Here is a 24,882-nt window from a genome sequence, read left to right as displayed (position 1 = left end):
AATATAGAATAATAATTTAGGGCTCTTAGTTGGATCTGGTAAATGTTATCTTGTGCTTGATTGTAGTGAAATTTCAACAACCATAAAATATAAGTAGCCTTCAGTATTACCTTCATGTAGATGAAGAACCAAACATTCAGGAACTTTCTTAACCCTCTCTCTCTCTCTACCTACCTCTTGACAATGTCTCCCTGTAAGACCCCGAATCCTTCCCAGTATGAGATGCATTTGGAGGGCTGGTTCCTGCTGACTTTGTTAAAAGCTGAGCAGAAGCCCAGTTTGGTTTGCAAAGGCCTGGAACTTCCTGCGTGTGTTTCATTTCCAGTAAAATGGGTGATTCACCACAGTTCAAGGTAACCCCATCTACAGCATCTCAGTGGTTTTTTTTCTGTGAAAAATTTTTTGAGGGAAACATAGAATAGAACCATAGAATCCTCTAAGTTTTCCATGAAATTATTTCCCTGCCTGTCAGAGTTTTGTAATATCATTAGATTACTTGTTTTTTCTAGTAATTTTTATCATATGATTATCTGGGTTAGATAGGTGTTGAAGAGGAAGAGATGAAGGTCAAGAAAAATAAGTACAGTGTTCTATTTTTTTTACTTTGTCGAACTGTTGCTGATGCATAGGAACACAGTTTTTCATATTGAACTAATACTTGGCAGTTTGTTAAAGCCTCCAATTCTAATAATTTATCTGTATTTTTCTTAGGTTTTCTGTATAACCAATCATATGTATAAATAATTATGTTTTAGTTCTTCCTTTTCAATTTTTTATGTATTTATTTTTCTTGTCCTACCGCTCTGGCTAGGACCTGCAGTAGAGTGTTAAAGGAAAGCAGGGAGAGCACACCTCTTAGCTTGTTCCCAATTTAAAGAGAAGGCTACTAACATTTCACCACTGAGTATGATGCCTATATTGGGTTTTAGTAAACACTTTCCATTAGGTTAACAAAGTCCCCTTCTGATCCTACTGTGCTACGAGTTCCTATTTTTTAAAATCACAAGTAAGTGTTGAATTTTATTTAATGCTTTTTCTGTGCCTATTAATAATATCATGGGGTTCTTTTTCTTTTAATCTGAGAATGAGGTAATTACTATCTTCAGTTTTCTAAAGTTTAAACCATTCTTTGCATTATTGGTAAAAATCCAAATTAGCCATGAACTATTTTATGAACTGTTGGATTCAGTTTGCTGATTTTTTTTTTTTTAGGAATTTTATATTTGTATTTATATCTGAGATTGGACTATAATTTCCTTTTTTTTTTTTTTTCCTACTCTCCTTGACTGATTTTGGTGCTAAGATTATACTAGTTCTTTCCCATTTTTTATCTCTGAAACTTGCCTCTTTTTACTCTAAAACCATCTGAACCAGATGTTATCGGTTTTGTTTTCTTTAAGATGAATCAATTTCTTTAATGGTTCTGAAAATACCCAGGTTTCTCTCTCATCTTGTTTCAGTAATAAGTGGTATTTTTCTATGAGTTCTTCATTTCATTAAAATTTTCAAGCATGGGCCGAAACCGGTTTGGCTCAGTGGATAGAGCGTCGACCTGTGGACTGAAAGGTCCCAGGTTCGATTCCGGTCAAGGGCATATACCTTGGTTGCGGGCACATCCCCAGTAGGGGTTGTGAAAGAGGCAGCTGATCGATGTTTCTCTCTCATCGATGTTTCTAACTCTCTATCCCTCTCTCTTCCTCTGTGAAAAATCAATAAAATATAAAAATATTTTTTTTCAAGCATGGGATGCAGTAGTTCATAGTATGCTCCTATTTTTTAATCTCTGCTAAAAATCTAGTTATGTCCTCTCTCTCATTCCTAATATCATTATTAGTACCTTCTTTGTGTTTTACTTGATCAGTTTTGATGACTTATCTATTTTATTGATCTTTTGAAATAAACAGTTTTTCCTTTGATAATCTTCTCTAGTGAATTTTTTATGATTTTTTGAGTTACTAGAGGCCCAGTGCATGAAATTCATGCACTTGGCGGGGCGGGGGTCCCTCAGCCTGGCCTGCACCCTCTCACAGTCTGGGACCCCCCAGGGGATGACTGCCTTCGGGGGGTATCAGTCCTAAGCTGGCAGTCAGATATTCCTCTTGCATTCCATGTCTCTCACAGTCCAGGACCCCTCGCTCCTTACCGCCCGCCTGCAGCAGAGGCAGGAGAGGCTCCCGCCACCTGCCCGCCTGCAGCAGAGGCAGGAGAGGCTCCCGCCACCTCCGCTGCGCTCGCCTGCCGTGAGCCTGGCTTCTGGCTGAGTAGCACTCCCCCTGTGGGAGCACACTGACCACCAGGGGCAGCTCCTGCATTTAGCATCTGCCCCCTGGTGGTCAGTGCATGTCATAGCAACCAGTTATTCCACCATTCGGTCGATTTGCATATCAGGGTTTTATTATATAGGATTCCTCTTTATTACTTTCTTCTAATTTCATTGGATTTACTTTTGTTCACTTTGTCACTTCTTGAATTGGATACTCATTCATTTTCTTTTTCTTTCTAGGGTAAGATTTAATTACAACTTTAGCAGCATCTGACAAGTTCTCATGAAACATTTTTTATCATCACTCTGTTCTCAGAATATTATAATTATCATAATTATTTCTTCTTTGATTTATTAGTTATTAGCAATGTGCTTTTATATTTCCAAATTAGTTCTTTAGTAATCATTTTTTTGGAATCTACCTTTAAGAAATCTATTGTTGTCAGAAAATGTTGTTTGTGTGATATCAGTATCACAAAATTTATTGATCCTTGGTTCTTGGCCTTATATGTGATCAGTTTTTTAAAAACATTCCATGACTTTTTAAAATACATATTTTCTAATAGGGGCTGGGGAAAAAGAGTTCTAAGTATACCCATTGGATTAAACCTCTTGATTGTGTTGTTCAAATCTTTTATATACTTATTAATCCTCTCACTATGTCACTTTGTCCTTATAATTCTAACTAGAAACCCATTGCACAAAGTTTCGTGCAAAAGACCTTCCTTCACCTGGCTGCTGGCACCAGTTTTCCACCAGAACCAGTTTTCCTCTGGCCACCCGCTGATCGGAGCACCGTTTCCTCTGGCCTCCAGAGCGATCGGCCACCCCGAGTTCCTCCAGTGCCATTTCCTCTGGCCACCCGCCAATCGGAGCGCCTCCCGCCAGCACTATCGGCCACCCCGAGTTCCTCCAGCGCTGCTGGTGGAGGAACTCTGGGTGGCCAATCGCGCTGGCGGGAGGCACTCCGATTGGCGGGAGGCGCTCTGATCGGCGGGTGGCCAGAGGAAACGGCGCTGGAGGAACTCAGGGTGGCCGATCGCGCTGGCGGGAAGCGCTCCGATCGGCGGGTGGCCAGAGAAAACTGCTGCTGGCGGAAAACTGGTGCCGGCAGCCACGCAATCAGCCACCCGGAGTTCCGCCACCAGCGCCTTCCGCTGGCCCCATGGGTCCTCCCGCAGCTCCAGCCATTGGGGACGGCAGGAGGAACGGGGGCGGGGACTCGTGAGTCAGCCCAATCAACCACCCCAAGTCCCGCCCCCAGCCTCCCAACGGCCCAATCGTGGGCGTAGCGGAGTGATGGTAATTTGCATATTACCATTTTATTAGGTATGATGATTTGCTTTATACCTGGTGAAATCCACTTCCCAGGAAGACTATTGAAGATAGGCATTGTTTACTGGCTGGCAAAATGTGAATGCCTTCCTTCAGCTTCTAAGCAACCAGGAATCCCGTTTCTCAGAAGCCCTAGCCCCAAGGCTAACATCTGATAACCTTGCTGTCTTCAACACTATGGGCTATTTCATGGAAGAAGAAAAAAAAATATCATAAAATCTTAGAGCTGATGTGCTTGAAGGAGCCTTAAAGTTCGTCTAGTTCAGTGGTTCTCAACCTTTCTAATGCCGCGACCCTTTAATACAGTTCCTCATGTTGTGGTGACCCCCAACCATAAAATTATTTTCATTGCTACTTCATAACTGTAATTTTGCTACTGTTAATGAATCGTAATGTAAATATCTGTGTTTTCCGATGGTCTTAGGCTCTACAGCAGCGGTTCTCGACCTGTGGAAAACACAGATATTTACATTACGATTCATAACAGTAGCAAAATTACATGAAGTAGCAACGAAAATAATTTTATGGTTGTGGGTCACCACAACATGAGGAACTGTATTAAAGGGTCGCGGCATCAGAAAGGTTGAGAACCACTGGTCTAGTTCAGCCAGTATCTGTTATATCTAAGTTCTACAAGAACATCACTAGTGTCAAGATAGTTTCTATCATCTTTGGGAAGTTCTCATTATTAAAACAAATAAAAATATCCTTCCATATAATACCCAACAAGTTTGTGTTGTTTTTTAAGACTGCTGAAAATGTCTTCTAGGATAAACAATTTCAGGTTTTGTATTAGGTTCCCCCGCCCCTGCTCCCCCCCACATAATTCCAGGTCTTCTTAACATCCTGATTACTGTTTACTGAACAAGTTCTAGATTTTATGTAGTGAACTTTCATATTGTACACACACACCGGTATATGTGTGTGGTTGGGGCGGGGGGGGTGTTTTAAGGAATATTTTATAGGATAATTATTAACGAAGCACCTCAGGAAAATATCTAATACTGAGGCTAAAATCCACTTACCCCATCATGTAACGATTTCTCTCTCAAGGGAAGCAACTAAGAATAAGAGACCATGACTCTTGCCTACTGTTCGTAATCATGTGCACCCAGATCCATGTGATCCTTTTCCTGAAGATCAATGGCACACTGCACGAGGAAGAACAACACATAGCAACAAATTTCCTGGGTTGTTGTTTTTTTAATCCCACTTTGCTTAGAAATTACGCTGTTTTGCTTTCTGTATTTCTAATAGGGAATAGGGGGAAGCTTGCCCTTCATTTGCTGACATAAAGTGTTAGTTTGGAGAGTGTCAGAGTCCACAGTTTAAACACTGAGGGAAGGTAGTACTGTGCTTGCAGGGAGTAAGTCATAGGCACTTCACCCCTTATCCTCATAATCCTCCCTAACCACCAAGAAAGCAAACCCCAGCTTGGGACCCAGAACTATTCAGACATTTGAAGGGTCCTACCTTCAGACAGACAATACAGGTAATAGCTTAATATTGCTTAGCATTGTATTTAGTAAGAAATAGAGGGACAGCCCTTTGAACTGGTCTCTGTCTCTTGGTGCCTAAAATTGTATTATCATTGCTACTTAAAAACTCCCAAGTTTAGACTTGCTAAGAATGGGTGGGTGCAGCTTCTGCCTTGGCAGCTTCTTAGCTGTGATCTGTTAGCCGCCCTAGCTCAGCCTAACTTAGGGGTGACCCGAATGATAACCTGCAAAGCCTCTCTCCTTGGTTAAGCCAAGCCAGGTTTGTAAAGCAGCTTTACCCAACATGTTCATATCAAAAACATGCACGTGTTTCTGGAGCCGCAACTTAACTAAGGCCAGACCTGCTATATTTCAGTGAATACCACATTAGGTCACACTGGCTTTTAAGCAGCCAGGTTAAACAATTGACTCAAATTGAAATTACTTTCAGCTAACACCTCCCTCCCCCAATCTTTCTCACACATGCTGCTGCTAAACCACATGTCCCCCATCCTGTTCTTATGCAACAGATTTTTGTTCAGGTTCTTACATTTCCCTTCACTAATTTTATAATCTCATTTCTGGCCCATTACTCTAGTCCAGTGGTTGGCAAACTGCGGCTCTTTGGCCCCTTGAGTGTGGCTCTTCCACAAAATACCACGGCCTGGGAGAATCTATTTTGAAGAAGTGGCGTTAGAAGAAGTTTAAGTTTAAAAAATTTGGCTCTCAAAAGAAATTTCAATCGTTGTACTGTTGATATTTGGCTCTGTTGACTAATGAGTTTGCCGACCACTGCTCTAGTCTATCAAGATACTTTGTCTTGAGATTATCACCTACAATATTTCCTATCCCTCCAAAAATTTGTTGAATCTGAACAGTTTAGCAAGCAAGTTTTCCATAACGTTAGCTAAGATGTTGGCAATGTTGTTGAAGAGCTCAGAGCCTGTTTTATGTCCCTAGAGGTCACCTTCTAGGTGGACTTGGTCTCACTAACCAGCCACATGTAAATAATATTATTCACTCCATTGCCTTAGTATCCAGCCCACTTTTTCCCATCTTATTCCCAAAGGATTGTGAGAGGCCTTTTTGGGTGATGCTTGCTGAAGTTCATAGAGAGCCACATTTTTCTAATCCCTATCATAATAGAAGGTGGGCTAACTCTCTCCTCTGAGACCACCCTATATGAACCATCAGAGCAAATGCTGAAACACTGTAGTAAGGGTTACCCAGATTTGTTTATTTTTTTCCCTCATCTAGCACTTTGACACTTTTTATGTAAGATTTCCTTTTTCCTTTTTTTTTTTTCATTAGACCAATTAATGTTGAGATTACAAATACAAAAATAGGACTGAATTTCACCCAAAACTATTTTTATACCTGTTTTGTGGGCATTCAGTTTAACAATTTCCCTCACTTATGCTAACCTAGCAAATACTAGAATATTAGAGATAAACTATGTCCCCAATCCAGTCTACCAGTCAACAGCCTTGTCTTTCCCTCCATCCCACCCTCACCATCATCTCCCTAAATCAAGAGTCATTAACGCCGGCTTAGACTGCTTCCTGGTGCGCGTCCCTCTTTCAGGTGCTGCTTTGGCTGAGCCATCCTGTGTAGAGCTACCACATCAAGTCACTCTTGCTCAGAACTCTTCTGGGACTCCTGCCACGCTTCAAATTAAGTCCAGTACTCCTCTCTCTCTCTCTCTCTCTCTCTCTCTCTCTCTCTCTCTCTCTCTCTCTCTCTCCTGGCGATCTGCTCAGAGCAGCCACCTTCCCATTTCTCAGACCCTACGCCACCTAATGGATTCATCACTCTTCCCTAAATGTCTCCCAGGTCTTCCTGATGCCCATCTGTGTCCCGAATGTTCCTGAGGACAGGAATGTCCCAGTGCATTTCTAGATTTAGAAATCTTGCTCCTCTCTCAAGCGATAAACTAAATGCTTTCCCTCAGTGAAGCCTTAACTGATCCCTCTATTGGAAGTTATTTCTTCCACCACTAAGCTCCCGTTAGCACTATGTAACTTCCAAGTGACAGATGTCTTGTGTAGAATTATTTATGTACTTGTATCTAAAGCTGTTCTGGTGCTGGAACGATAGCTTATTCGCCTTATTAGCTCACCATGGGCCGGGCACCTAGTAGAAAGTCAGGTGGATAGATGCTGGCTGACTGGCATTGACACTCAAGAGAGGATAATTTACCAAGATCACAAAATTTTGACTACTCCTATCTAATAAAGAGGGAATATGCAAATTGACCATCACACTGTCACAAAGATGGTTGCGCCCACAGCGGAGGCCGAGCTCCCGTAACGAGCCTTAAGGAGCAATCAGCAAGGACCTGAGGCTGCGTGGCGCTGGGCCAAGGCAGGGGACCTGAGCCTGTGCCCCCCGCCCAGTGGGGCTTGACAGGGGACCTCAGGCCACAACCCCCGCCCCTGGCGCCAGGCCTGGAGACCTCAGGCCACACCCCTCACCCCGGCACCGGGGAACCTGAGGCTGGGCCCCCGTCCTGGCACCGGGCTGGGGGACCTGAGGCTGTGCCCCCCGCACGGCAGGGCTTGATGGAGGATATCAGGCCACGTCCCCCACCCAACGGGGCTTGACGGGGGATCTCAAGGTGAACCCCCTGCCCAGCAGGGCTTGACAGGGGACCTGAGGCTGCGCCCACCCTGCCCAGTGGGGCTTGACAGGGGTGGGGCCGGCTGGGTCTGGGTCTTGTATGATTTTGAGGCGCTGCGGGTGGGTGGGCACTTGACTCTGGGTCCCGTGGCGCACCCCAGACTCTGACAGGAGGAAGATTTTCATATACATTTTACTAATTTTCTTTCATCTCTGACACTTTTATTATAGAGAAAGGGCAAATAGCAATATTAAAATATTTCCTCTAATTAATCCCTTTTAATGTGCATGAATTTCGTGCACCGGGCCGCTAGTAGAATTAATAATAGAGTCCGTTTCAAAAGTCACTAATAAGGTATTTTTCCAACACTGTACCATATTCTATTCCATAGTTTTGCTTTGAGCTTTATGTAGAAGTATCTAATCTAATAATAGACAAATATGCAAATTGACCATACCTCCGACACACCCACAAGCCACGCCCACAAGCCACACCCACCATCCAATCAGAGCGAGTATGCAAATTGACCCAAACCAAGATGGCTACAGCCACAGAGAGCAAGGTTTCCTAGGTAACAGAGGAGGCCAAGCTTTCCACCTGCCATTTCCAGGCCTAAGCCTCCACTCAAGCTACAAAGTTTCAATTATAGAAGGTAAACAAATTCAAACAAATGGCGGCAGAATGGAGCTTGAGAGAGCAGGCCAGGGTTGCTGCCAGCAACAGGGGAAGCAAAGCTTTCCACACACCCTGGCCGGGCCCACCTGCTTAAGGCTACAAAGTTTCAATTATAACCCCAACACAATGGCTGCGGCCTCGGAGGGAGCCCCAGGCTTGGCTTGGCTCCGCTCCAGGCTACAAAGTTTCAATTGTAGAAGGAAAATAAATTCCAGATACCAGGGCCTCCGCTTGGGTTACCAGGGGGCGTGGCCGGCCTGCACACCACCACAGGCCCCTCGCTCAGGCCGCCCCACACCCCAAGGGAAACCCCACCTGATCTGGGACGCCCTTCAGGGCAAACCAGCTGGCCCCCACCCCTGTACCAGGCCTCTATCCTATCTAATAAAAGAATAATATGCAGATTGATCATCACTGCAACACACAATATAGCTGCCCCCATGTGGTCAAAGATCCTGCCCCCATGTGGACACAAGATGGCCACCACAAGATGGCCAGCAGGAGAGGGCAGTTGGGAGGCACCCGGCCTGCAAGGGAGGGCAGTTGTGAGGGATCAGGCCTGCAAGAAAGGGCAGTTGGAGGTGATCAACCCTCCAGGAGAGGGCAGTTAGGAGTGACCAGGCCGGCAGAGGAGGGAAGTTGGGGGCAAACAGGCTGGCAGGGGAGCTGTTAGGCATCAATCAGGCTGGCAGCGGAGTGGTTAGGGGGTGATCAGGCTGGCAGGCAGAAGCAGTTAGGGCCTATCAGGAAGGCAGGCAGGCAAGCAGTTGGGAGCCAGCAGTCCTGGATTGTGAGAGGGATGTCCGACTGCCCGTTTAGGAGTGGGATCGGGCCTAAATGGGCAGTCGGACATCCCTCAAGGGGTCTCATATTAGAGAGGGTAGAGGCTGGGCTGAGGGAGAACCCCCCTCCGTGCACGAATTTCGTGCACCGGGCCTCTAGTTGGTAATAAATATCCAGTTTTAAGAATTAAAACAAAAGTCTCATATTTGATTGTCTGCTACATTAAAAATGCATTATCCCTTGGTTTTACATGCTTAGGATTATAAATTTAGGAGAAGGTATAATGAGCTTTTCCTACCACAGTCTTCAAGCTTCAGAAGTCATTTGAAAGGAGACACCACCACTTGGGAACATTTGTCCCACACAATTTAAAACACCTGCAAGTACATTGAAAACATTGCTCTTCAAATCTAAAAATCACGATTCTCTTCATAGAAGAGGACGCTTGGGTTGTACTGTGTGAGCAGGGTTTTGTTTGGTTGGTTGGTTGGGTTTTTTTTGTTCTACTTATTTTAAGTGAAGGGTTGGCTAGGGATCTGATGTTAAAAATAGAGATTAAGGCCCAGGATGAAATGGTTACCCCACCTAAAGATTTGGTGGTTCTAGCTTTCTCAGGCATGATGCTGTCTACCTGAGCGAGGGCTGACTTATCTCATTTGAATCTGAAAGGGAGCCCACATCCTTCCTGTTGCCATGTAAAGATGCTGAAAGGAATTCACAGAGAAAACAGTTGCGCTGATGTGTTATGTTTCCCAGACGTGGTATCCCTGTGCCCTGAAAACAGTGCAATAATTGGGAATGAGGTTAAACAAAGGAATAAAAGTATGAAATGCTCAGGAAAAGCCAGCCAGAAGCTATTCTTTATTATTAGCTTATCTTAGTGTTTGTTTTTTTCTAATGTGATTCTATAGGTAGTGGAAAGGGGAAAGAAATGCAGGGTCATTTTTCCTTTTTCAAGTCAAATTATTATCTTGCACAGTAGCCCCACAGCGACTTGCTCTCATTCATGGGTTGACCAACTCCTACACCACCAATTTCAAAAGCGAAGGAGGCCAATCTAGCCCTTTCCTTGTTCTGTGATGTTGGAGCCCTCTCCTGCTTATTTCTTTTTAATCCTCACCTGAGAACATGCTGAGAGACAGAGAGAGAGAGAGAGAGAGAGAGAGAGAGAGATCATGCCCTGACCGTGAATTGAACTGGCAACCCTTCAGTGCACAGGACGACACTCAATCAACTGAGCCACTCCAGCTGGGCCTTTCTTGCTTAAAAAAAAAAAAAAAAAGTTTCCCCAAAGTATGGAATATCTGAATCACAAGCCATTTGTTTTGGCAATTCAGTCATAATTTCCAACTTACCTTCAATATTAGTACAAAAACAAAAATGACCTGAATTCTATTGGCATGATATGGATAGGTTGGCTAAAAAAGAAAGAAAGGAGGGAAGAAGAAGGCAAGAGAAGGGAAGAGCCTGCATGTCTAGCATTTCTTTTCTTACCAAGTATTTCTTGGGTTATTTCTAGTGCAGACAAGGCTCATCAGTATTAGTGACATAGTCATGTTACAGAAAGTCACAATTGAAGGCATTCAGAGCCTTGGGACTAAAAGCAAGGACGGCTTCAAAATGAACAAGTACATTAGTAGCAGTTGAACACTGTCACTACATGGTCAGAAGTTAGAGATGTCAGATTAAAATGAGAAATAACAGGGAAATTCTACAAAAATGGGGATATAAAATATGAGATTCTTTCCAGGGGAGATCATGCAATATTTCTGGAGGTCTTACAATAAGCAAGATTATCATCCTACAGTATAGGCATTATTCACTACACTTTCTTAATTCCACATTTGTTTCCACCCGTAGATTTTGAGCATACATTTACTTCAAATATTTATGGGGTCATGAATGCTATTTATCTTTTATTATACTGAAACTTTACCCTGTTAGTTATAATTGAGCTACCAATTGACATTTTTTACCCTTTAAGGAAAACCTTTAGAATGATAAAGTTTGCCTGGGAGATTCAAAATAACTTCCAGCAGCTAATTAGATGCTTTGAAAATACATAGAAACAGGGTAGAACCTGAACTAAAAGAATAACTGGTTCTGTTTCCACCCCTTCCCTCAAGGATATTTTAGGACCTTTTTATTAAGTATTTGTTGGGTTTTTGTAGGAGATCTTAATTTTTTTCATGTTAGAAGTATAATCTTATCGATATAAAACCTACTTATTTGGGTGCGCAGAGCAAATGGAGTCATCCTTTCTTTAGGGAGCCCAATCTGTATATCATAAACACGATTATTATTGCTGTTACATTTCAGCCGTTTCTCCAGAAAGACTTAATCAAAAGTGCCTCACATGTGAGAGATCAGCAGGCAACATTCGGGGCTGCAAATATCGAGCAAATACAGGGTGATTTTTCGTTCACCTTCACCCATGAGTTACCAGCCCCCAGGAGTTTGCCACAGACTCAGTATGTTAGTGCTAGAAGAAATAGTCAGGATTATCTGGATCACTCATATGCGCAGGGAGAGTGAGTGGCTTACCTGAGGTCACCAGTGGGTCAGCGCAGAAGAGCAGTAGGCATGGCTGCTTCCTGTTAAATCATTTTATTCACCTCTTAGGGAACATGTGAAACAAGACAGTTTACCACTTTTGATTAAATGCCCCAAACCTTCAACTTGGGTTAATCTTTTCCGTTATTAAATATCTATGCCAGTGCTGTCCATAGACATATAATACAAACCGTAGTTGCAGACAACAGGTTTTTTTTTACTTTTTTAACATTCACGCAATAGCCACATTTTTTTAAAAGAGAAAGAAACAGATGGAAGTAATTTTAATAATATATTCTATTTAAAACAATATATCCAAAACATTCTCATTTCAACATGCAGCCAATATCGTAAAAGTTATTAATGAGATATTTCACATTCTTTTCTTCATTCTATGTCTTTGAAGTGCGGTTATGTACTTTACGCTTGCGTCACATCTCGTGTGGTTAGTGCTACATAGCATACTGGACAGCTGAACAGGCCCAAGTCTGCACAAACCACAGGCCCCTCGCCCTTGACATTGTAAATGACTCTGTGTCTAGTTCACATTTCTTTTAACTTTTGCTCTCGATAGGCCATGCTTGTCTCCTGAAAACCCAGAGAGAGGTAAACAAACATGAACTGCTGTAAAATGAGTGTATCTGTTGAAAATGTGGCCCAACCCTTGCCATGGTAGTGTTGCTGTGTGATATATTACTCCTGCCTTCCTCGAATTCCATGAAGTTCCGTGCTTCCTTAATGTCAGAGTTCCCTTAGCAGCTGCAGCTGTTTCCTGTGGATATGTTCTACATGGCTTTTTTTTTATGAGATGTCTTGTACTGTGACTGCTACCCAGAATGAATATACTCCAAAGCCTGTATCCTAAGTCAGTCTCATTAACAAACGTCTAAGAAATAATTGTTCAACTTTAGCTGTAGCTTTCAACAGTTCATCTCTCACTTTGACCCAATTATAAAATTTAATGTTAAAATATGTGAGGAGGGAGATCAAAGAAGGGGGATATTTCACTTTCTGTTCATGCATCATCTTTCTCATCTCCCAACCCCCACCTCCAACCCAGCTAGCCAAAGGCAACACGTGGAATTGTAATGAATAACTGTGAAAGCTGAAGCTGCGTTTTATTTTCCTTATCATTCAAATAGAAATAATAATAGTGCCTACCCCCAAAGATTTGTGAGGATGAAGCATAAAACATAGTATCTGACACATAGTTAGTGCTCAACAAAAATGATAGCTGTTTTTATTATTTACTTTGCAGTTCCTTCAGAAGAGGGGGATGGGCAAAATAGAGAGCAAATAGGTGTATCTATTCTGAAAAAGGAAGCTGGCCAGTGTTTTTTTTTAGGACATTATCCTTGTGATTCTTGGAACCAAACCAGGCTCCACCCAGAGCTGAGTGCTTTTTGATTGCAGAGTGTCTTCAGCATGATTGTTCGAACCAACCTCACTTCCAATGATAACAGGAATGTTGGAGCCAAAATGACTAGCTCCTGCAGCGTAACAATAGTAACAATGGCGGAGGGAGGAGCTGACCCAGATAGTGTGTTTCAAGTCCTCCGAGTACGTTCTTACATGATTTTCATAGGGAATTGTGAACTGGAGAAGGCAGAGGAAGTGTTTTGGGTGTCATTTAGGATGCTTCTTTAAACAGTTCCATGGAGTGAGGGGAAATATTTTTTTTAATATAAGACTTTCAAGATAACTCCCTTCTTCCCTTGCCTTTTGCCTTTTGGCTCTGCTGCCCAGTAAACCCTTTTAGCTGGAGTTGGTTGGCTCTCCCGGAAGCTTCCAGGTGTCACTTTTTGGTTGAACACAACTGAAGTCATGCCGAGTAGTGACTTGGCACTTGTGACATAAGTACGGTTCTGCTACTGAAAACTGGTGAGCTCTTACAATATGTTTGCATCACTTGCTTTCTCTCAACTCCCTCAGTCTGCTTGTAAGAGTAAAACATTGACATTTAGGTGGGAAAACAATATCGAACCCTGGGCCTGTGGGCACATTTTAATTCTTTAAAGAATATTGTAGCTATCTAAATTATTTGTCTAACCATTCATCCTGAGTACCTGCATTCTCCGTAAGTTGGCATCTCTCTTTTGGGAACCATTTTTCATCTGCTCCTGTGAGCCAGACATGAGCACTAAGATAATACTAAGGATGGTCTCTCTCTTGGTTTTCCTGGTTTGCCTGAAGTTTTAGCCCCTGTTGCTGTGGGAAGGTTCAGAAGATGAAGCCCACGTATAAAGTCACTGCCTGTCTCATGGAGAATAGTCGGCCACTTCACCTGACCTGCACACTCAATGCCTTTTCTTTTTTGTTGGCCTGGGGTAGCAGTTGCATATTTTAGCAAAAGAGAAAGCCATTAAAAACATACCAAATAGCGTTATATTTATACCATGGAATACTGCTTAGCAATAAAACTACTATAATGAATAAAGCAATAAAAACTATACTACTCAGCAATAATGAACTATTGAAATGTACATTATCGTGGATAAATAAAAAATAAGTAGACTCAAAGAATATGATTACATTTATAGGAAGTCCTGGACCAGACAACTAATCTGTGGTGGTCGAAGTCCCCACTGTGGTCGCCCTGGATGGGATGGACTGCAGAGGGGCCCTGACAGATCTTTCTAGGGCGATGAAAATGTTCTCTTAGTTTACACAGGTATAGACATTTGTCAGGACTTACTGAGCTGTAACTTAACATCTACACATGGAACTGCATGGGAATTACACCTAAGCTTAAGAAAAAAAAAAACTACAAAAAAAAGAGGGAAGGAACTGAAAAATGCGTAATACTTACTAAACCTCCCCAAGTTATTAGAAATTTTTTTTTATTTCTGAGGTATTTTTTTCAAAGCTGGCTACCAGCCCTTTTTGCACCAGGTGCATAGTGGGACAGCAGTTTCCTGTTTCTTTTGGACACCGTGCTATATACAAATAGCACCAACGGCCAGCCACACTTAGAGATGGAGTAGTACTACTTCCTTCCCACAGAGATTGTCCTAGATTATATGGGAAATCAATCTTTTGCAAGTTGTGCAACACACATTTATAACTTGAAGAATATTTTTTGGAAGGCATATAGTCACTCCCTAATTTATGGTTGGTTGTGTTAATTTGGAATTTGCAAAGATTACAGAAAGTACCAGGACTTTTTTTGTGTTCTGTGTTGTGAAATGTAAATGTTAACATTAAATTTTAAATCAGTTACTCAGCCCCTCGACCTCTCACTCCAGTCCACCCTTCGTGCTGGTTAGCAATCTTTCTGAAATACAAATCTGTTGTGCAACTCTGCCCAGAGGCCTTGGTGGCCTGCCTCCTCTTTCACATTTAGGCCCCTGCCTAACTCTCTGCCTGTCCACCTACACACTTTTGGCATTTGTCACACCAACCCAGGCTGCATCCTGGAGTGCTCCTTCCTGAATCTGTGCCTCACGGAGTTTTCCTCAGTTTGGGGAGCACTTGGCCCACGCCATTCCTTCACCCTCCCCGCAATCCCAGCTAGGATGCCCATCCTGAGAATCTGTCCCAGCTTCCTCTGGGTAGGAGTGACCCACACATGCCTGAGCTCCTCAGAGGCCCACGTCTATTTATTCATGAGAGCACACCAGCCACATGAAACAGAACAAATCCTTTCCATGACCGCCTTCTCCGGTTGGCTGTACATTCTTCAGCTACAGGGATGGCATTTTGCATCTTTGTGTTCGGTGCACACTGCTGGATACATAGTATTGGTCCATAATGGGTGGGTGGAGGGGTGGGTGGATTCATTCATTTGTTCATTCATTCAACACTGCAGTAGCCTTCTTTGTGGGACCTCTGAAAGGATACAGAGAAGAACCAGAATGTTCTGGGGGCCTAGCAAAAGCAGACTTTCTGGGACAATGTTGCCGTGTTCTGGTCCTGTTCTCTTTGCTTTCTTTGTCCAAGTGGGAGCCAGAACCTGACAATGCTCTCTTCCTGGGTTGCACTCTCTACCTCTCCTTTTCTGTGTGAAAGAATTCCTACCCAGTTCTGAGAAAGAAACCCAGAACATACCACTAATAATGTACACCAGGACAGGAAAAAAGTGAAAGACATAATATAAATAGCACCTAACAATAAGTTAGCTTTTTGACATTTCCTCAATACCTTCACGTATACCTCTTTGCTTTATCTTCACAGGAATCCCGTGAATTAAGCAGGGAAGGGATAATTGTCCCTGCAGGCAAATAAGAAAACTGAGGTGAAATAAAGGCCGGATGAATTGCCCAAAGTCACACGTCTGGTTAGTGATAATGCCGAGACCAGAATAGAAACCCAAGTGCTCCCACCAGCCTGGGAGATTGTTCAAAAGTACGAGTTCCCAGGAAAGATCAAATAATTGCTGGAAAAGCACTTCCGATCTCCAAGGAAAACAGATCTTTCCAGCTGAGTGCCCTCCCTAAGGCCTGAAGAGCATTATCTGCCAAGTAGCTACTCTTTTGTCTTCAGCATAAACTACCCCAGGCTGAAGGCCACTGTGAGATCTGTGAGAATCAGGAGCGCCACACACTGCCAGTGTACGTATATTAGAAACCTATGGAATAGGTAACTGTCCATTCAGACAGAAATTAGAGACTGTCTTTTCTTAAATCCTTGCCAGGACACAGGTGTGGGCACTAATGCAGATAAAGCTTTGTCACCCGTGTGTGTGTGTGTGTGTGTGTGTGTGTGTGTGTGTGTGTGTGAGAGAGAGAGAGAGAGAGAGAGAGAGAGAGAGAGAGAGAGAGAGAGAGAGAGAGCTGTTTCTGCTAGGCCAGTGCAATATTTAAAAGCAAACATGTAACAGTAGGATAACGGCTGCTGAACCTGCATTTGCAGCTGCGGCTGCATCATTCCTCTGGGGAAGGCAAGATGGCTAATCTCCAACTCTTCATAAAGGGCGAGCATCGGGAACAAAAAGAACTGCTCACATTTAATACTACAAGGTCCAATCTCGTGTCCCGTGTTAGATGCCTAGCTTAGAAGCTGACTGCAGAAACAGCTCTTCAGCTTTGAGAACCAGGATTCGTTCCACAAGATCTTTCAGACCTTCTTTTTCCTATAACAAATAAAATCCTGTGCATTTTAATTGGGGGTAAAAGAGCCAGATCTTCTCAGACATTACCAAATGAGAGGCTGTGAATTTGGTCCACCTTACTGATGTGCTACACGGAGAAGGCCACAGTCATTTCCAACCTTAAACATGCTCTTGATTGTGTTTTAGAGCAAGGTTGCCTTGGATATCAAATTTTAACTGCTCTCAGGTACCCATCTCTGGGAATCTTGTGTCTTTTTATGATGTCTAGTTTGCCCTCTTCCCTCTTGACAACTTATCTTTCTTCGGAATTCTCCACTGGCAAACTTTGCTAGCCAAAATGTAGATATGTCATTGGTCACAGTAAGAACATGAGCTTCTGAAAGAGATACTAAAGGGCCCTTGGAGAGAACATGGGAGGGGACTGATCATGTGAGCTGTCTTGGTTGAACCCTTGCTTTATAGCCAGAATTACGCAGAAAGTATTTCCTTTTATTTTCGTGTAAAACCTCTTTATGCAGCTGCTTCAGGGATCTGGAATAAAACATGGAGGAAATCATGGTGTTGAATAAGAAAAAAGAGAGACAGGTAAAGAAAACCACATTTTTTGTTGTTGTGCCTGAAATAATTCACTAATTTTTAACCTTGTTCTTGATTTGGAATTCCGATAAAAACTGTAATGTTAAAGAACGCCATCCAGCCCCTTTCAACCTCAGTATTTACGGAGCTTTCTCAGACTTGGGTCGCATGTGACTATGATGTGGTCACGAGTTACAAATTGTAAGTCATTAATTGTGTGGATGTTTGTGGGTGTGGTGACCTTGTCACCAAGACTTCCTTGTCCCCTGTTAATTTCCTCCTCAATTAAATAGAAAAGAAGCAATAAGTAGTTTCTAGGTGATTTTTGACATAAAGTGGTAAATAACACATTCCAATATTTACATTTGCCTTTTGGCCTTTGAATTTAAATTTAGTTCCTCAAATAGTGGGACCTTTCTGTTCAGCTACTAAGTCTGTTGGGTTCTTTCTCCACAGAGCATGTGTGATTCTCCCCTTTGTCGAAGGTTGAGATTGATAAATTCTTTCTTTTTTAAAAAACATTTTTTATTTATTTTTTAAAATATTTTTATTGATTTCAGAGAGAAAGCGAGAGATAGAAACATCAATGATGAGAGGGAATCATTGATCGGCTTCTTCCTGCACACCCCCCACTGGGGATCAAGCTCACAACCTGGGCATGTGCTGAACCATGACCTTCTGGTTCATAGGTTGATGCTCATCCACTGAGCCATGCCGGCCCAGTGATAAATTCTCTCTTTTCCACTTTTTTCACAGATGGCTTGCAGTAAGCCAGGCTTTGATGCAAATCATCTTTATACCCTGGGGTTTTGGGGTTGGAAATTGCTGAATATCATGTAAATGAATAAACCCTGGTGTCAGACCCAGAAAAAAGGTTGGTTGTTAATATTGGTGCATACACCTTCCATACCTTTGAGAATGTGGCATCATATTAATACTTCTTGGGGGTGTTTGTTTCTATGTTGGACTTGTTGATTTGCCACTCTGAATGCCAGATTTTGTTTTGTTCTGAAGGTTAGAGAATGAGCATGGACTTTATAGTCAAATAGACATGGACTTGAAATCTGATTCCATCCCTTCTAGCTGTTTGCTCTTAGATAAATTCCTTTCTCGGAGTTTAGGCTTTATCCAGTAAAACGGGTTAAACAAACTGTAGGTCACCTCGCACAATGCCTGGTGTAGAGAAGACTCTCAAAATCATTTATCCCCGTGCCCCTTTCCTTCTGGGAGGAACTTCTGCGAGGGGGCCTAAAAGGTAGGGTTTTCCATGAATCCTTCGGTTGAAGGTATTGTTTTCATTACTACCATTCCTGCAAAAAGAAGAAGACCTCTGTAAGGGAGCCATGAGAGGCAATGTGACATAGCCTCATGGTTTTTAAAGTGTGACCCCAAACCAGCAACATCAGAATCATCCAGGAACCTGTCAGAGGTGCAGGCTCTCACACCCTGCCCTGCCCCGCTGACTCGGAGATTCTGGATGTGAGGCCCAGCAGCCTGTGTATCCACACGCCTTCTGGATGACTCTCACATGTGTGCAGTTTGAGAACCACTGATGTAGTGAAAGGAACACCGGACTAGCTTTCAAGTATTCGGCTACGTAAACCAGCAATCATTTCTCCATGCTGGGCCTGGGCCACCTCATCTCTGAAATGAGAGGTGGGATTGAACCCATCCCCCTCTAAGATCTTTTCCAATTCTGACATCTCATGGTTCTGGTCTCAATCACGCTGTGCCAACATTCCTTAGTGACCATACTCTGAAAAGTAGACAGAGGGAAAACAACTTTGTTTTCATTATTTTAGAGGTAATACATTATTATAGAAAATGAAAATAAGCAAAATGAAGAAACTTAGAACCATCCATAATTTCAGTATTCGGAGATATTCCTTTGTGCTGTGCTATTTCATTTATTTCTCTTTTTACATGAATGCACACGTGTACATTAATCTGTGTGTATGTACATACACATCTCCATACAGTCATTCAGCATCTATCTACCAGAGTCTGCTCTATGCCAGGGACAACTGTGGGTAGCCAGTGAACAATCATGGAAACCTCTGTCCCCATGGAGTTTTCATTCTCATGGGAGGAGGTAGACAGTAAACAAGAAAATAAGTAATTAAGTAAGATCATTTCTGAGAGTGTTAAGTGCTATGAAAGAAAGAAAACAGGATGATATGATAGAGTGACAGGGCAGTGGCCAACTGAGAGTCGATGCCAGGAAAAACCTTTCTGAGAAGGTGACATTTGAGCTGAGGCCTGAATCCTGGGAAAGAGCCAGCTATGTGAGTATTTTGGGGAAGAGCATTTCAGGTGAAAGGAAAAGCTTGTGCAGAGGCCCTAACTGCGGCCAGTATGGCTCGGGAAGAGGCGTGACAGGGGGAGCTGTAGAAGATGAGGTCAGAGGGATAGATGGCCAGGGGCCTGAGCGAGGATGCTGTATAGTTTACATTTATTCTAAGTACAACAGGAAAGCGTTTTAAGACTAGGAATAACTTTTTTTAAAAGGTCACCTGATTGCCATGTGAGGGATGGGTATGAAGGGTAGGAATGAAAACAAGAAAGATTGGATCATATTTCCAGCTAGTCCTTTGTAACTTGCATATTTCCCATGACTTTATCATGAACATCTTTCAGGATTATTGCTATTCTGCCACATTATCATTTTTAATCTCCATAGGAATCTGGTATGATACTGTATTTTGTTAATCCCCTGTGGGTAAATACCTAGATTGTTTCCCACGTTTTATTACAAGTAACACTGACATGAGTGTTGTTAAATATTTGCGCACATCCTTGTTGTTTCCTTAGGATAATTCCTAGAAGTAGAAATCCTTGGCCAACAGTGGATATATTTGAAGACTCTTTCTTGAGTATCTTAGTTGATTTCTTCTGCAATTCTATAACTAGGCATCCTCCAGTCATTTACTACCTTTAGTTGATGGACTTTTACCAGCCTGGGACCAGAAGGAGGCAACTGAGGCACTCTCCTTATGTATATAATGTAAGGGCACCCAAAAAAACCTCAGTGCTCAAGATAATACCTTCATGCTATCTTTTTCATCCTATTGAGCTTTCTGGCATCACATTATATTTTGCTCCCAGGGCAAGTATCTCATTCATTTCATCCTAGGGCTGGCCCTGGCACTATTATTTAGAAAAACATAAGTAATGATTTGTCTCTGGTTTTGAGTCTGAATTTTACTTATCCTTAATGATGTACAGAATTACATCATTAATTTAATTGTTAGCTACATATTTGCATGTTTCCATTATCATCTTCATTCTCAAGTCATTAGAAAACACAGGTATGTAACAGGTAATGGGTCTTAGATCCATGCTCATCATTTATAGGTGTGTGGGACACAGTTATCTTAAGCACCATACTTTTCCCTGACCTCATGAATGGCTGCCATCATGTCTGATGTGCTTCCTGGTCCTGCTCAGTTGACCTGGGGTTATAACTAGGTTTTCATGGATCCTCTGTTGGATTCACAGAAGCCCATTGGGCGTCAAACAGCCTAATCTTGCAGTCCCAACAGCGGCCAGTTATTTTCTCCATTCTGCTCAGACCCTTCAATGTTCTCTACCTTCTCAGGAAAACTGGAGGACTAAAAAGGAAAGTTGGAGTTTTTGTTGTGTGTTTGACGGAAAAGAGAAATTAGCTAGAATCCAAAGAGAAAACTCTTCAAGTTTCCAGTTCTATATTTTGGGTTCCTTCTCTGACTCCCCACTCCCAGCACTTGGTCTCCTCCAGAAGTCAGGAGCATTTTAGGCTCCTTTCAGCAATAATTGAAGACAAAGAAGGAACCTTTGTGTGTTGTAGGCGCCACTACCCTCCCATCTCTCAGCCACGGGGCTGTGTGCACATGGTACTGTTGACCTTGAATACGCAGACCTCCACCCACAGCTGATATCAGCCTCAGAGGATTCCTGGGCCGGGCAGCCCATCACACCACAGAGCCAGGGCCTCTAAAAACACTCCAAAGGTTCTCCAAACACTACCAAGCAATCTGTCTTTTTCCTCCATCATTTTCTCATTTTTATTATTGAATCCAGTGAGCATATTTGCAGCAAACAAAATGAGTGCTGGGTATATAGGTCAGTAGGTAGTTGGTTAGCAGGAACAGTAACCATCAGAAAAAAGCCATAAGTCCAAAAACTGTTAACCCAAATTTTCAAAGCCACATCCTTCCAGATCATTCCGTTCTGGTCAGAGGATGAGTGAGTCTGTGTGGCAGAGGACTATGCCCTTACCTTGACACAGGAAAGAGGAGAAGGCCCAGGTGACCTCGCTCAGATGACTTTGAGATGGTGGCGGCCGCTGGCATCATAGCACCTACTTATGGTCAGCAGTCCCTCTGATCTGTGAATGTCTCAGGGTGTCTGGGAGAGGCCCTCTGGGAAAGTGTAATGGGAGAGGCTGACAGTGCTTCATGGAGCCACAGAAGTGATCCGTGGAACCAGAATGTGGCTGTTCCTATTCCCTTTGAGCTTTCTGATCTCACATCATACCAGGCCACGAGGACTCTGCCGAAAATGCCAGGCTTTCAGAGCCCTCTCTTCACGCATTTGAGGAAGAAGTGGGGCTAAATATAACCCCTGCTGTTTTGAGATCCAGGCACCGTTCTCTGTGTTCTCAGTCGTCAGAGTAGGGCTTCTGAGAAGTCTGCACTTGAGCATTACTATTTACTGGTAACGGACATGTTATATGCAAAGATGCTGCCTGATTGGGGTGCCTTCATTTTAGTGACCTCTGAAATTGACCCTTTGATGGTATGATTCAAACTCAGTTTTTTAACCCAAGAGTTATACTAAAACCTCCTTTTCTTTCTAAAAGATAAGCAACCCTCTATCCCACCTTCCAACTAATACATTTTGAAATGTGCATATGGTCTGACTATTGTGGTTCCTTTTGAAAATTATAGGCAGTGGATTATTTCTGGAGTTAAAACCAAATAAAGGTTAGGCAAGAATTCAGCTATCTCCCCTCCTCATTTCCTTTTTTATTTTCTCTTAATCTTTATCAGAATAATTTATTTCACTGTCTTTTCAGTTAGACCTGTTAAGTGTTATCCTTAATCCAAGGTGATTAGTTTGGTGGTGCGGCCGGGCGCCCGTGATGGCAAGCTGGCTGTCTCCTGGGCAGCCAGGAAGTCCGTGGATGTCATCTGTGCCTGGGATAGAAAGGCCAGTCATGACCTCAGGAGAACCCCCAAGCCCCAGCATGCCTCCTGTCCTCACACACGCATGCCTGTTAAACCTATAGTGGGGTTGTTGTTGTTTTCTGGGTTTTTTTCTTCATTTTTTTAAAAATATTTTTTCTTAGAAACATCAATGAGCTGCCTCCTGCACACCCCCTACTGGGGATGTGCCTGCAACCAAGGAACATGCCCTTGACCAGAATCGAACCTGGGACCCTTCAGTCTGCAGACCGACGCTCTATCCACTGAGCCAAACCAGTTAGGGCAAACCTATGGTTTATTGAGCACCTACTGTGTGGCTCATAATGGTCTAGATGCTGTCTACTAATTTGAACCATGTGAAATGGGTGACCCCTTTTTTAGGGATGGTCAAAGATGGTTGAGTATCAGTAACTTCCTATTAGCAATTAATATTAGAATATGGCTGTTCTTACAAAAATTGGCATAGTGCACATTTTACAGGAAAGAAACCAGAATAAGTTTAGTCACTTACACACAATGTAAACCCTTCCCCTGGATCATAGTTTTCTGCCTTTCTGACACCCTGAGGCTATGAGAGAGGATGGGAAGAGGAGAGAAATGAAAGGAAACCCATCTCGGAACTGAACAGAGTGAAATTAAAACCATTCAAGGAAAATCGCTCCTGTCTCTGCCCACATGCCCAAATAATGAACTGCCTGGCTGAGGCCTCTGGAGACAGTGGCTGGGCAGGCGGCAGGCAGCTCCAGTGGGGACTACAGCAGCCCCATGTGAGAGAGAGAACCCGGCAGGGCCCTGGGATGTGGAGATGGGCTCTGTGGCCTCCATGAACACCATATGTATTTACATCATACCATCATCTTGATTTCCTCCCAACATAGCATCGTCTCCCACACATAGGCACCTTGCCAGAACCCCCCGTTATTATGAGTTAATAATTTAAACTAAACAAATTGCCTCCACCCTCAGTACATTACTGGTGCTAAATAATAGAGCAGATTTCAGGTGCCCAGTGGAATCAGTAGAGCTTTTGACACCGTGAAGATACTTTTAAACCTAAAAGAACACTAGCTCCGTGATAATCTGTACTTTGCCCTGGGGATATTTTAGTTTCAAAATAGGAAGATTATTAGAATGGACAAGTAGAGGGAGGCCTTCTAGCCAATCTGTGCCATTTCCCCATTTGTTCACTTAGAGACTAGGGGGAGAAGGCGGAAGTCATTCTTGATGTCAAGAGGGGAAGTGAGGGTGACAGAGAGTCATCCTTACACAACCTCCCTGAAAGAGAGCAGACAGAGCACTCCGTGACCTTCACTTATTTAAAAGAGGTTGGCTCACTTTCTCACTCCCTGTTCCCTGCCTTTAAAGTATTTATGAAAGGCCAGGTTGCACTGGCACTGTGCTTGTGTTGGGCTCAACCAGAATACACAGAGATGCCATGTAAAGGCCTGCACAGAGCAGGCACGCCGCCTGTGCGCTAAAGACGGTGGCTCTTCACCAGGGCTCCCCTCCCAGCCTCATCCCTGAAGCCTCGCCTAGACGTTTCCTGTTTCTGGCAGAGAGTACCACATTCAGAGCAGCCCTGTTGGGCTGGGATTTGTGTTGAGGATGAGGATGAGGATGATGCTGTGACTCTAAGATGAAGGGGGGCAGGGTTTGAGTGAGGAGCACACAAGCCAAACCTCGCCTGGGATGCCAAGGGGGACAGAAGGGAGAGGAGGAAACCACAGTGAGTTCTCCCAGATTCTCAAACTAGCTGCCTCTGCCCGGGGATCAGAGCTCCGAGGATGGTCACACAGCCACGTGCCTTTCCCCAGCGCTCCTCCTCAGGGAGCTTTCCTCCGGCTGCAGCCACAGACAGATTTGAGCTGTTACTGTAAGCCTGCAATCCCAGACCCTTGCAGTAGAGTGAGCCCCCCACGTTGCCGATGGAGCTGTTACAATGCAGGTTCCTGGGCCTCCCCAATCCTGCAGGGCGCACATATCCCCTGGTTCATGTAGGCATGTTTCTTTAGGGCATGTGCCTAGGAGTAGAGTTACTACTCGTAGGAGAGATGCATCTTCATCTTTATTAAATAATGTAAAACTGGTTTTCCAGATTAGTTGTACGAATTTACATCCACCAGCAAACAGTACATGTGAATTTTGTTCCACATTCTCTCCATTACAGCGAGTCCCTGAATAACATCCTTTCTTTATAACATTGATGAGATGCTATAGGAACTTAATTCTTGCCTATATCAATTAGCCTGTGGTAAATTAGTTTCGTTATACATCGTTCCACCACAGTTTCAAGAACATATCGACGATGTTAAGTTAGGACTTATTGTACTTGGTGTTAGCAGATTGAAAATTCTGCCAATAGC

General features: G+C 43.2%; 1 protein-coding gene across 5 annotated transcripts in view; it reads left to right on the top strand.

The window, feature by feature from the left end:
* FYN (FYN proto-oncogene, Src family tyrosine kinase) overlaps nucleotides 1–24,882 on the top strand; it is a 206,135-nt gene that overhangs the window by 110,474 nt on the left and 70,779 nt on the right. Inside the window, exon 1 of one of the 5 annotated variants that reach the window (XM_054721825.1) lies at nucleotides 13,571–13,588. The exons of the other annotated variants lie outside the window; for them this stretch is intronic. The gene's annotated coding sequence lies outside the window, so the exon portion shown is untranslated. Of the gene's footprint in view, nucleotides 1–13,570; nucleotides 13,589–24,882 lie in introns of those variants that run through there. 5 annotated transcript variants of the gene reach the window in all.

Source organism: Eptesicus fuscus, chromosome 10, assembly GCF_027574615.1.
Source record: "Eptesicus fuscus isolate TK198812 chromosome 10, DD_ASM_mEF_20220401, whole genome shotgun sequence".
Lineage (NCBI taxonomy): Eukaryota > Metazoa > Chordata > Mammalia > Chiroptera > Vespertilionidae > Eptesicus > Eptesicus fuscus.
The sequence above is the reverse complement of the archived record's forward strand: the minus strand, read 5'-3'. Positions and strand labels throughout refer to the sequence as shown.